A 12,236-nucleotide genomic window follows, 5' to 3' on the forward strand; every position below is an offset into this window, starting at 1 on the left:
GCAGTTCAGAGCCTTAACTGTGTGGATGAACAGTTATTGTGGTGAACATCTACCACGATTATGGGTCAGTATATTTGGTGCAATTTAGAAGCCAACAAAGAACAAAATGTGGGTGTAGCTAACGAGAGTAAGAGCTGAAAGGGGTAAAAGTGGAAGAACCCCTGGTAAGGATTTTAATCTGACAGATGTGACTCTCCATCACCTCAGCTGATGTGTTACCATCGATGGTAACCCTCTGCAGGATGGAGCAAGGCACTGGAGCTCCCAACAGTTACAACATGAAAACAAAGAAGAAAAAAATAAGAGAAAGCCTGACCGATATAGCACTGACAAGTACCTCCTTGGTGAAACTGGTGAACTGGGAGCCTGAGGCACCCACTTGCAGTTATCCTCATCTCTGAAGTTCAGTCTTGCAGGGCCCTGTTGCAATGGCAGTTTTTGGGAATCTTCCCTCAAGCAGTGGGGCTGGTGGATGGGTTCCCCATGCTCTTGATGGGTGCAGTTGAGTGTCTATGTGAGATACCTATGTACCTCAGTCTGTAGTTATGAAGAAATAAATGAATAAACTTGCAAGGTTCCATAACACTTTCTAAACATCTGTAATACTTCTAATCATAAAATCATCCTGTAATATAAGGAAGATTGCAGAAGAAGGTTTTCAGTGAAGATGATAGCTGTTGCACTCCCAAATGTAGGGAGAGATTTCGCTCCTCACAAGGTGACAACCTTTTTGTTTGAGACCCTATAAAATGTCCATTTGTAGGATTCTTTTGTTAATTTTTTACTAGCTTTTAACCTCATGTTTACACTTAAAAATAAAAAAAGGAAAGCTTTATGTCTGGAAGTGAGATAAGTATCAAAGAGGTACATATCCTGTCTGCTTCTCCTGTCCTGCATACTGCCCTCCTCTAGTCTATGATTGAGCTTTAAATGGTTTTGTAAGTTGTTAAATGTTTTTTCTTTGGAAGAAATAGAGGTAATCCAATCAAATCCTACCAAGTATCCCTTCATTGCTTCCTGCCTTTCCTGTTCGCTATTCTACAAGAATCCTAGTCCATGTCTGCAATGTTTAGGTTCTTTTATAATCCTCTTTAGGATCTTCTCAGAACAGAGATGGTATCTGCTCTGAGAGTCTAAATGGGAAAAACATCTACTGCTATGGGATTGAAGAAACAGAAATACAAGATGAAGAGAGTTAATCAAAGTCAGATTAGTGGCAGATCATGAATACATTTCAGCTATTTCAGCATCCCTTCGGTGTCCTTACTGAGCTGTGCAGCTGGGAAGTCTGTTAACACAACTTTCTGAATGAAGGAAATACTCCTATCTCGTGGTTGTAAACCAACTTCTGTGGTTTTGTCTTAGAGCTGTGTAACTGCATCGTCAGCTGTTTGCTTGTCACAGCAATCTGCACACCGCAAAGGGTGGGAACATTGTGCTGCAGCTCCAGGTGAAATTGCTCCCTGGAGGTGCTCCAGAGCTGCACACTCTCTGATGCACCTTGTTCTTGTCCAGTGGCATCGCAGCTCTGCTCGGTCCTAGTGCTCAGATCTGCAAGCAGCAGGAGAATAGCCTCAGGGACCTGGCTCTCTGCCACCCTAGCTCACAGTTGGTACTGCTCATTACTGAACAGATAGTCCTTTTAAATTAAAATCTTGGAATACAAAACGTAGGGCCCTCTGTCTTGAGGAATGAATGCGGGGGTGGCAATCCTGCAGGGTCCCTGTTGCTATTGCCTTGCTATAGCAATGCCTTGCTGTTTCCCTTGTGCCTGTGGTACATGCCTGGGAGGGCAGCAGCTCTGCAGGGCTGCCTCCCATCCCCAGGCATGATCAGCATTCTCGCTGTGTCACTCAGCATTCCTGGATGGCTGGGCTTTGGTTTCATTTTTAATCTATAGGTTAAGTGGAATTTTTCACTCGGAGTTTCACAGTCCATTACCATTTGAAGAAATTTCATTGCTCTTTGCCACAATACCATTAGGAATAGGGTGGATGTTTCTGGGGGGAAGCTGCGACATCCAAGTTGCACACATTCAGTTCCAGCACCACGTGGTCTGTGTAACTCCTGCCAACAACATGATCAGAGGTGTGCCATGAGCACAGGGCAAAATGGAGCTCAGGAGCCAGTACCTTTGGTAATGGAAATGAGTGCTAAGGAGCTACTCTGATTTTGGCCAGGAGGATGTTGCCTCAAGTTTCAGTGTGTTTGTTTTTCCAGAAATTGTCACAAAGACACTAGTTTTATTTTAACCAGGTAGGAAGCTGGGCCAGAGTTCTGTCTGCAGGCTGTAGCACTGCGATGTGGAAGAAGTGAATCTGTGCCAACTCTGTGCCAGATAATCTGAGCATATCTCCGAGGTGAGCTTGTTGACTACACGAGCAATCAGGACTAATTGCCAGCTCTGCCGGCTGCACAGTGATGAAGGAGAGTGTGCAGCCAAATGTCCAGCATGGGGATGGGGATTATAAAGGCCGGGGATCACAAAAGAGGAGCTGGGTTTTCAACTCCTTCTGCATCCTCCTTAATAAAGTGCGTATGTTCAAGCCTTGCAGATAGTGTCAGATCTTTTCTTTAGTCCACCAAAATCTTTTCAATAAATTCCTGCAGGCACAGGAACTTTTGAGTAATATGTGGAGATTCAGTGCTTTAAATGATTTAGAAGAAAGACACTATAGACATAACCAGGTATTTAAAGATAGGATTCTCACTGCCAGAGCATGCTTATGTAAAGATACCAGACAAAAGGCTTGAGAAAGGCAAGGCAGACCACGTGGGATTGTGAGGCTGCTTTGCATGTGAGTGCAGTGCTGAGGCATGGGGCACCTGCCTGGAGCCTGCCTGCACATTGCGCATGGGGTGCCCAAAACAGGAGCCTTGCCTTTTTTCTTCTTTCTAAAAAGTGGGGAATCCGTCTCAGGAATATAGAATTGCTACAGCCAGCACTTTTAAGCCACGTATTTATTTTTAATCTGGAATTTGTATCTACAAATGTCACTGAATGTGTCTGTGTTTGTGTGGTTGGGAATGGCCTACAATGCTTTTGCTGAAGCATGTATCAAAATAAGCCCTTGCCCCCAAATATTTCTACTTAAAAAGTGTACTTGTCAATATTTTCTCAAAGTGTAAGAATCAGACTCTTTTAACAAACCAGGTGCCTTTACTTGAGCACAAGAGAGTTTGGAGTTTGAATTAAGGCTTTTATCACCTTACTGGTTTCTTAGGACTTAATTGCAGCTATTAAAAGAACTCAAGGTCCTATGCTGGTACATGAGAGCTGTGACAGTTCTAATGGCCAGCTAATGATATGTCAAGATGATCAGGGAAGGCAGAAGACTTCAACATATTTTGAAAAGAGGGTTTGGTGGAATAAAAATAACACCTTGAGATTTGCATAAGGAAATAATTTTAAATGAAGAAAATAAAATAACCTTGAAAAAAGCATCTGGATATGTGACAGTTATTCACAGCTCATAATACACTGTGGTACTGTATGTTGTTCACTCATCAGCTAAAATTAGGTGGTTATGTAAGGAGACCACGGTGTGTATCTGAATAGTTACTGTATTGGGTTAATGATGTCACTCATCTTTATTGAGTCATTAGCTATTCTATGGGTTGGCCGGGAACAGTGTGAATTCAGTAGCCATGAAATCATAGCCAAGTTAAACTTTAGTGAAGTGAACACAACAGAGCTTTAACAAGGGAAAGCAAAACAGCTGCCAGCCAAAGGTCTCCTGCCCAGACTAGGCCCAGGTGACACTGCTGCCAATTGTTATTCCATGCAAAGTTTCAGGAAAGTGCCCTACTTCTCTTAGACTACAGGCAATGGAGATGCTAGAACGGATCTGTTGGTTTGGAGATCACATTTATTGATTCTAGCATTTGGAAATCTGTTACATTTGCACTGAGGTCCTATAGTCAAGACAAGTCGTGAACTTTCTTGAATTGTGTCAATAAATACATGTATGCCAAAGCTCAAAGGGGAACTAAATTATTATCCACACATAACAGTGTTCCTTAGCTTTCAAACCAGACATAGTCCATATTGAAGATCCAATCATTCTTGTCACAAGTTTTTTATTTGATCACTCACATGATGCTCTGTATCTTCCTCATTCTTAGTGATATAAAGGCCATACATTTGTCCACCTGGTTTGCTGAGCCTCTTCCTTGAGCAACTGCCAGTTTTGTATTGGAAGGACAGAGGAGGACATGAGGGAGGGGCCTGGATGCACAGACTAAGGTTGGGTTCCTCAAGCTGAGTGCAGCCATGCAGCTTGGAACAATTGGCTGCTGCTTGTGCTCAGAATTCCAGTGTCCAGAACTGCAACGTCGCTGCTCAGGTGAGCACTGGGCCCTGCCAGCACATCCACAGCAGGTACTGCTTCAGAAGAACAACACCACTTCATGCCGATGGCCTCGAGGGCTGGTATCACAGGCCCTGATGAACAAAGCTTCTGAAAGGAGGAAGCCTGGAGCAGTAGCAAAGAAAAGCCTGGTTGATTTTCAGAGGGTTCCCAGCACTGCAGCATCACCAGGCCTTTAAATGCCAGAAACGAACACTGTGGGTAACTTGGTTCCATGCCGGGCCTTGCTGCTTCCCTTTGAGGTCTGCACTGATCATGGGCACAGCTTTGCTCCTCTCAACAAAAAGCAAAAGCTGTGCTTGAGAACTTGCTCTTTTCCTGGGCACTTTCTCTCCTCTTTGAAGTAACAGTTGCTATGCATTCCCTGTCAAGATCTCCAGGTCCCCACACTCCCTTTCTACTCACTTTTTACCCATTTCTTTTGTAATCTGGAAGGCTGCTTGCTTCAGGAAAGCTTGCCTGAGATCGCACTGTACCCATTTATTTGCAATGAATGAGAGGCATTTTTCATTTTCCCTGTATTATTATTGCCAGATATTATGTGTACACTTTACAGCCATCTTGCAGAGGGAGCTGGCAAGTCTGCAGAGCTGATGTGCATGGTGTCAGCAGCTGAAATGTGTTGCTTGCTGCCAAGACCCTGCTGGGTTCAGGAAATGTGCAGTTATTGCTCTCTCTAAGTTCTCAGAAAGATGGCTTTCTTTAGTTGGATAGAAGTAGTGATATGGCAGCCCATCTCCAAGTACTTTTCTGCCTGTGGAGTGGTTTCAGCAGCTTTGGGCAGTGCGGGGAGCCTGGAGCAAGCAATGCTTGGTCACACATTTATCCCACTTTTACGAAGTGCGTGACAATGAGATTAAAGCTGTACAACAAAACAGTATTAGGACTGTTTTTTTCTAATTATATTCATGGAGTCATAGAATCATTAATGTTGGAAAGACCTCTGAGGAAAGACCTCGTCTAGTCCAACTGCCTGCCCATCCCCACTGTGCCCACTAACAATGTCCCTTGGTGCCACAGCTCCATGTTCCTTGAGCAGCTACAGGGACAGTGACTCCATCACCTCCCTGTGCAGCCAGTGCCAATGCATCATCGCTCTTTCTCAGAATAAGTTTTTCCTAACATCTAAACTGAACCTCCCTCGGTGCAACTTGAGGCCTTTCTCTTTTGTACTATGACAGGGAGGTGATTGTCCCTCTCTGCTCTGCTCCTGTGAGGCCCCAATTGCAGTACTGTGTCCAAGTCTGAAGCCCCAGATACAGGAAAGACAGCTGTTGGAAAGGGTTCAGAGAGCCACAAAGATGATCAGGGGACTGGAGAACCTCTCCTACAAAGACAGACTGAGAGAGCTGAGCTTGTACAGCTTGGAGAAAAGAAGGCTGCAGGGTGACCTCATTGCAGCCTTTCAGTAACTAAAGGGAGCATGCAAACAGGAGGGGAATCAACTCTTTGAAAGGGTAGATAACAGCAGGACAAGGGGAAATGGTTTTAAGTTGAGGGAGGGAAGCTTTAGGCTGGATGTCAGGGGGAAATTCTTTACAGAGAGAGTGGTGAGGTGCTGGAACAGGCTGCCCAGAGAGGTTGTGGATGCCCCATCCCTGGAGGTGTTCAAGGCCAGATTGGATGGGGCCCTGGGCAGCCTGGTCTAGTATTAAACATGGAGGTTGGTGGCCCTGCCTGTGGCAGGAGTGTTAAAGCTTCATGATCCTTGATGTCCCTTCCAACCCGGACCATTCTGTGATTGTCTGTAGACCTGCGAGAAGAGGCCAAAGGCCAAGCCCCCGCCTCATTACAGCCTTCCTTCTGGTAGTTGTAGAGAGAGATAAGAACTTCTCTGAGCTTCCTCTTTTCAAGACTGAACAACCCCAGTTCCCTCAGCTGTTCTTGATCAGACTTGTTTTTCAGACCCTTCAAAGATTTGCTGCCCTTCATTAGACATGCACAATGATGATGTGGAGGCTTTGTCTTCAGCAGGATTGTTCTGTCATGGTGTGCCAACAGATAGCAGTAGCTTTCTTTTGCTTTATTTCATCTTGCCCCAGAAAGTATGAGTACACACGTACATTCATTAACTGGCTGATAACAGGTGAACACAACCTACTTGTGGACCAACATAAAAGATGGCATTTTTTACTAGTAGAAGGGACTCCAAACCCTTTATGTAATTCAACATTACATCAGAAGATATCACAGCATGGCCACCACAAGGCCAGGCATGGAATCATAGAATCATCAGCCATGCAAATCATTAACATGAAGCAATATGAATTTGGCAGACAGGCCTTGTTCTGGAGCTGTCTGTAAGCAGCAGTGAAGGTACACTGTCTGTGTCATACCCAGAAGCTGATCTGTGTCCACAGGTAGTGTTCCTGAGGTGCTGCCAGAGGGTCGTGGGCCAGCTACTGGCAGCCCAGGAGCGACTGTGGCATCCAGTATTCTGGACGTGGTGTGTGGACAGAAGATATGGCTGAAAGTCTCTTCCTAAACCTGCTGGGATATTTCAGTGCATCAGAGCCAGAGTGCTCTTCCTCTGCTTTGCCACTAATACTGATGCGTGGCACAGCTCCAGGAGAATAGGGCTGCAGTTCCCCACTGCCATGGCAATTGGAAGTCAGCTTTTCCTGGTGGAGAAGCAAGTTACCAAGCCTAAAAACTGTAAGAAAACCAGTCAGACTTCTTCTTTTTAAGTATGGCTCTCAGTGCCATGGAGCAGAGCTGGAGAAGAGCTGTTCCTCGGGCCTGACACCATCACACATAGTGAGCTCTCACTGCTGTGTATGGCTTGTGTAAGGGAATGGATGTAAAGATCAGCACATCAGTTGGGCCATTTCCAGTGTGTGAGAAATTATAAAGTCAAAGCACTAAAAAGTGAAAAAGAGGCTCTGTTTAAAAAAAAAAACACACACTATTTCTTGGGGAAAAAACAGCCATAAATGTCATCAACAGCCTAGAGAAAAGAAAGGCAATAGTACCAAATGATGAGTGGGACTAAGGGGGATGTGTGTTACAGAAAGCAGGTCTCTCTTTCATAAGGAGCAACGTTTGACAGTTTGAGAAGAGCTGACAATAAAACACATGATTAAATGAGCGCCAGAGAGCAGACTTAGCCATAAAACTATACATTTAGTGGCTGTCCCAGCTAAGCCATAGCAGTATTTATTGAGTTATAACACTGGAAGGGATGAATAAACATGACTGAGACCATGTGGGCTCAGAGGGATTACCTTTGTTTTTAAGAGAGGCTTTACCATATTTGCTCAAAAATCTTCACATGGTGTAATTTTAAAGTACACTTCTGAACCTATAGTTAGACAGTGTCAGAGAAGATAAAGGAGATTTATGATTTATCACAAGATGGGTAAACCAAACCAATACAGAAGACTTTCAAAGAACTTCCTTGTCCTAGATGAAATAGGATCACTGTTCCCAGGTTCTCTGATTCCCTCTGATTCTGGGCTCTCCCTGTTTTCTATTTATCCTTCAGGAGATGCAGATGTGGAAAAAAAATTAGGCTTTTCATTACTTCACCTTATGCAAAAAAAAAAAACAAACACCAAACCAAACACAAAAAAACCAACAAACCAAAACCAAACATCACTGATTTTACATTGGGAAAACCTATGGGAAGGGAGGGAACTGTTTGCAGTAAGCATAGCCACTATCGCATCTATTTCAAAAGAACAGTCAAAAATTTAATGGGATTGGCTGGGATAAAGCTATTTCCCCAGAGCAGCTAGCCAAAGAGATATCAGGACTCAGAGCTGCTTCAGTGGTTCGTAGGAACTCATAATGTACAGGCTCACAGTCAAATATAAATTGCAGAACTCCTACTGAAACATATGCTCATTGTCCTATAATAACAACATATTACCAACACTAAGAAATCAGCCTAATGTATTACCAAGAGTTTCTTAATAGACTGATGGAACGGATTCCAATTTTTTGGAGTTTTTTATAGGTTTCCAAATTTTGTTCCACCAGTTGTCAGAATGAGAAAGGGAGGTTTTCATACTCCTCGCAAAAATGCCTTGTTATTGCTGACTTGCTGTAGGTTTTTAAATGAGATTCCCATTTGCAGCTGAAATGAAACCAGATATGCCTGATAGGAAAAGGTTTGCTGTTAACGGAATTTGAGCTCTAGTATAAACATCAGAAAATACTGCTGTGGGACATTCTCCAGATCTACCCAAACATCTGCCCCTTAGGTCATCTCTACTACTTCACATTGGTAGGCACCCAGTCCACATGGGGTCATCAAGAACTTTCTTTCTGGGGTACATTTCTGCATTTACCCTCTTGTTACCTGGCCTGGCAGAAATACTCCCACTGGTCATCACAGGTAGGAGAGATGGCCTGTGCCACATTTCTTTGGTCCCAAAACCCACTGTTTGCAGCAGTATTTGGTTACTGTTGTCTGGCCTTGGCTACTGCCATGTCCTTTCCTCCAGTCACTGCTGTTTTCAGGAAAAGCCATCTCGTTGCTGATGATCTTTTTTAATTCAAGGCAGTCCTCTTGGTAGCTCACAAAAGATCCCTTTAATTAACTTTCTGTGGGCAACAAGATGCAAGATTCATCCTTGTGTAATCTAGTTGCCTCAAACCTGGAGACTTGAACTCTTCATATGTGCAGATCTCTGGGCACTGAGTGTTGTACAGCAGCATAGCCCTGGGGCAATGCCTTCTCCTTCTCCCCAGCTACTGCAGACAATGGTTTCACAGCAGCAGTCTTGTTTCAGCTGCTGGAGAGTATCATATATCAACTGACACAACTGGAGTTAGGTTCAGACTTGATATTTGGCAAAATATTAGGTGTTAAATGAAGGAGATTCCCAAAAGTATTCAAAAAGCTCCCTCTGAAGACATGCACCTGATGACTTCCGCATCCGGCACCTGAAAGGAATTACTGCGAAAAGAATGGAAAACAGAAAAGAAAATATCAGTGTGCCTTTGTGAATATCCAGGGTTTGCCTCCGTGTGGAATCCTGATGGGAGCATCCCATCCCTTCCCCCAGGAGGTACATGGACTAATTGCAAGAGGGAAGGTAGGAGGGCTCCTTGGACTGGAGACAGGACACAGGAATGGATGGGAAACCAGAGAAAGAGAGCTTTTACATCAGCAGGGAGGAGCTTGCTCATACTGCACAGAATTAAATTGCCCCAAAGGATAAATTCACCAAAGAAGATATTGGTGTCTTCCCAGTGAAAGATGGACCTGTGGAGATCTGTTAGGCACTGATAAACATCTGGCTCAGGATGTTTCTGACCTGCAAATTTTTGGAAGCAGGACGGGCTTTCCATAGAAAAAAGGGCTTGGAATCCACATTTCTGTTCTGTTCTTTCCTTTCCCAGCTGAGTGACAGAGCTAGAGATTGGGCACTAGGAGATCCCAGCCTTGTCCTGGGTGTATAACCACCTGCCAGTTTGGTCTGCAGGAAAGGAACCCCTGAATCTTTTCATATTTGGAGTTATCCAAAGTTAAACTCTAAGTTGTGGGGTTTTTTGTTGTTGTTGTTTGGTTGGTTTTGTTTTTTGTTTGTTTATTTTTTAAGGAAAAATTTCAGGTCCACATTAAAACCACTATTAAAAACAATACCAAGTTCTAGCAAAGAGTGCCTGCTTACTCACGCTGTATCTCAGATGGGAATGATTTTAACCTGAAATAAGGGAATATTTCAACATGTTTACAGCACCTGTGGGGCCAGAGATTAATGTGGGAGAGATGAGACAGCAAAGAAAGAGAAAGCTGTGTGAGAGCAGCAACGAAGAGGGAATTAGCAGCGCTGCAACAGCACAGTGAAAGGTCTTGAAACAGTGGAAATCCCAGCGTGCATGAAACAAGTTGAGTACAAATTAATAAACAAAACAGGGAGGAGCAGAAACAAAAAGATTAGGGGTATTATACCAAGATACAATCTTGTATCATAATGTGAATGCTGCCAGCAAATGCAACAGCTTTGATGCACTTATTTACATTCCTGTGAAACACAAGTAATTCTGTGTCAGCCAAGGAAGCAGCCAAGGCAGTTGTCAATGGCTTTAGCCTTCCCAGAGCACTCAGGGATGAGGTGCGCAGGCCAGCTGCAAAGCAGAAGAGTTTCTGCTGGTGAGGGAGAAGGGAATGAAATGCTGCAGTTATCAGTGAAAAATCAAGTGATGACACCTTGAGAGCTGGATGTGGTGCAGGGTCAGGAGAGTTCCTGGGCTGGGCTTGTTCAGCTCTAGATTTCTTGATCTGGCTGCTGCTGTGGCTCTTCTGTGAGCTGGTACTATTAATACTGCTGGAATATACGGTTTGTTTAGCTATCTTTATTGACCTGTGCATATACATACTATATAATTTATTTTTATATATATTATACTAATATATTTATTAGTAGTTCAGTCCTGCAGCATTTGCTGTAGAAAATCTCCAGTGAAGCCAGTGAGAGATTTTGCTAGGGTGAGGAGTGCAGGCCTGGCCTCTGCTTAGCCTTTTCTCTTTCCATTGCAACACAATTAACCTTTTCATCAGAAAAGGACTGTTCCAAATAAGCAAACCTCTCAGTGTGTACTACTGAGCCATCTGAAGCTGTCTCTTGCCCTGGAACAAAACATCTTTGTTCCAGCCACACATGACATTTGAAGACCTATTTATACAATGTGTCAGCTCCATTTGTTTTCTTCATCCTGATATTTTCCTCTGTGTTTTTGCCTAGCCATCCAGACTGCAAGGATTGAGGTTGTTGCTAGTTCCCTCCTGCCCTGCCTTTGGCCTGTCTCGCCTTTTGTGGACAGAGGTGAAACAATCCAGAATCAAACAGAGCTTTGCCTAGCTCATCCTGTCTGCACCGACATTGGTGCTACTGGCCATCTTGGGCAGAGAGCACTGAGAGCTTGCAGCAGGACTGGATGTGATTGCAGTTTCTCTCACACCATTCTGCCCATGGGTAGCTTATGGAGCTTATGCTGCTGCAGGGACCAAGTTGTATTGTTCCCTCCAAAGTACCTGCATTTCCCATTCAGTTCATTTATGTCCAAAACTTATGGCCTTAGCTATGGAGTTAGGGCCTGCATGCAGTAAATGGGATATTGGTACAACTCTCCCCTGATATAAACAATTCCTAACTCAAGACTTCTCTCCTCTTTGCAGAACAGAACTGGTAGTGCTTTCTCTGCTTTAAAAGCAGCAAAATAACATCTCTCCTGGAGCTGGCACTACCTAGTGACAAATGATAGCTTAAGTCCTTTTTGCAGTTCTTTACACAACCTGCTGGCTGAAGGTTTCAGGCTGCTTCGATGCATGTAGGGTGCCAGGGAAATACAGCAATCCCTTACATAGAGGGAAGGGAAGCTGGCAGCACCAACATTGGTAAGCTTGGGGCTGCAAAGGCAAAACCTCATCTGCACTCACTGGTATTATCTCCACTGGAAAGTTAGGGGAAAGAGAATGAAACAGCTCCGTGCAAGCAAGCCTGCTCCTGCCAGCTATTGCACAGCCTGTTAAAGACTTTGATGAGGCAGAGAAGGACTTTATGTCTCACCTTGTGCTTCCCTATCCTCATGGGAGGAGATGGGAGTTTTGGGCTACAAGGTGGGATTCATCATCAGAGCATCTTGCCATTGTGTTTGACACTCCCTCCAGCTCTTGGGAACGCATATCTCCACAAAACATGAAGCTGCAGGTTGTTTTCATGTCAAATGCCTCATGTCAGCCAACAACCTTTGTGCCCTGTAGACAGGGTTTTGCTGCAAGGCACAGAGGCATGCAAGGAGTAATGCTCCTAGCTCCGTGTGCTTGAAGTGCCATTGCAATGCTTGTGACCTCTGCTTTGCATTCCAGCAGCTGGGCTGGAGGTGCGTGCACAGCTCCACTCAGCACAAATGAAA

Source organism: Lagopus muta, chromosome Z (assembly GCF_023343835.1).
Source record: "Lagopus muta isolate bLagMut1 chromosome Z, bLagMut1 primary, whole genome shotgun sequence".
NCBI classification, from domain to species: Eukaryota; Metazoa; Chordata; class Aves; order Galliformes; family Phasianidae; genus Lagopus; species Lagopus muta.